The 1,761-nt window shown below is 49.7% G+C and overlaps 1 protein-coding gene across 1 annotated transcript in view; it reads left to right on the forward strand.

Moving 5' to 3' along the window:
• Nucleotides 1-1,761, forward strand: part of LOC103924630 (glutathione S-transferase 3) — an 11,471-nt gene that overhangs the window by 337 nt on the left and 9,373 nt on the right. The window lies entirely within an intron of this gene.

Below are 1,761 nucleotides of genomic sequence, written 5' to 3' on the forward strand. Positions count from 1 at the left end.
TGTTTTTGGGTTTTCTTTCATTCTCTGTGTGAATAATGCGGGTTTCTGTGATTTCCCTTTTCCCGCCACCACCCTGGTGTCCTCCGGCTCGCGTGGCTCCTGTGGTACGGGCGGGGGAGGGGCTGTGCTGGGTTCAGGTTGGCATTCGGGTCTCTGATCAGGAGAGAACCTCCCTGGTCCCGGGCGGCCCGCCCTGCACTTAACGAGCGCTTGTACAAGAATGCGCGCTCCAGCGTTCCTCATCTCTCATGTGAGAGCTTGCTCTGTTCTGCTCTTTGCCTCCAAGCCCTCCCCCCCGCCGCCAGCTACCGGCGTGATGGCTCCCCTTTGATAACACGACCCACTCTTCACCTCGTGTCTACGAAGAACCTGTCACGAATGGAAGGGGTTGGAGTTGGTGGCCCGGGGGGCTACTACCTGTCATACGTTGAGCAGGGGACTTTCCCCCCAGGTTGGTGTTACGTGATGCAGGTAGCGGCCGCTGTTGGGCTGAGGGCTGCTGAATGCAAGCAGTGAAAACCCAGTCCTGGAGTCTTGGATATGCAGGACGTGCCAGGCGCAGCTGGTCTCCTGGCCCTCTTTACCCCTGTTCTTCTGGTCTGTGTGGCTAGCGTGGGAGCGATGACTTCTTGCACAGATATTTATGTTCCCTCTTTCCCCCCGTTAGCCCAGGTGGCCTTCATAAATCACAAGGAGGGAGTAAATTCAGATCCTTTTTTCCCAAAGTCCCTTTTGCTGTTGAGATATCAGGCTGAGGGGAATGGCCGGCAACCTCCCTATGATTGCAGCTACCACAAATTGCCATTTTCCCTCGTTTCTCATGAGAAGAGTGGGGAAGGGAGAAGCTCTTTGCCCATCCCCAGGGTGCTCTCTTTCCATCAGATTTCAGTTCACAAGTTGGACTTTCTCTTCCAATATCGCATGGCAGGCTTAGTCTTAGGAACCAGAACACTACAGCTCATGTCAAAGTTTGTTGATCCCCCTGTATTTACAAGACAAGCAACCACCATCTCTTTACCTTCTGTTTGCCTTTGCTGCGTTGACGTGTGCTTGGCAACAGTGACTTGCTTATCTCCTGTGACATGTCAGTTGGCCTGCTAGGAGCATGTTTTAGGAAGGTGCACTGAAGAAAAGTGACTCTTCTGTTTCTTTAATTTTTTAAACTTCAAGTTAAAAATCACCTTTGGGGTTTTTTTCCTTCCTCTGTGAATTTAGCTGTATTACAAGCAACTCCTGTTTCATTCTGTTCTTTCACGTAGGTCACACTGATACTTTTCTTCAGTCTTTTTTTCTGTTTCTCATGCACTGTTATATTTATTAGCAGTGTAGATACTACTCAGCAATGTTTGAGTTCCCAGTGACTTACCTAAGAAGAAAGGGAGGCCCCTAAGCAGGCGTGAAGGGCTGAATAGCCTGGCTCATTTGAATTCCTGTGGTCAGATGCAGTCTCGTATTTTGTGTTCTATTTTCGTGCCTGTTGGCTAACAAGCGGATCATTGCCTCGTGTGTGCTCATGGTCTTTCAAAGGTCGCTTGTTCCCTCCGCTTAGGAAGGAATGCTTGCAACGTTGGGAACTGGGAACTGGAGGTTATTGTTCACGTGCCAACAGCCTCTTTTCCAGGATTACTTGAACTGTGGACTGGAGTGACAAGAAATCTCCCTACAGAGGGAAAACAGCTCTCAGTTGCAGCAAGGAGTTGCTATTACGGAGTTCTGCATATGAAATGCCAGTATGATGAAATTTGATGCTCCTTTGGCTTC

This window comes from Pygoscelis adeliae, unplaced genomic scaffold (genome assembly GCF_000699105.1).
Source record: "Pygoscelis adeliae isolate BGI_AS28 unplaced genomic scaffold, ASM69910v1 Scaffold57, whole genome shotgun sequence".
In the NCBI taxonomy this organism is placed as follows: domain Eukaryota; kingdom Metazoa; phylum Chordata; class Aves; order Sphenisciformes; family Spheniscidae; genus Pygoscelis; species Pygoscelis adeliae.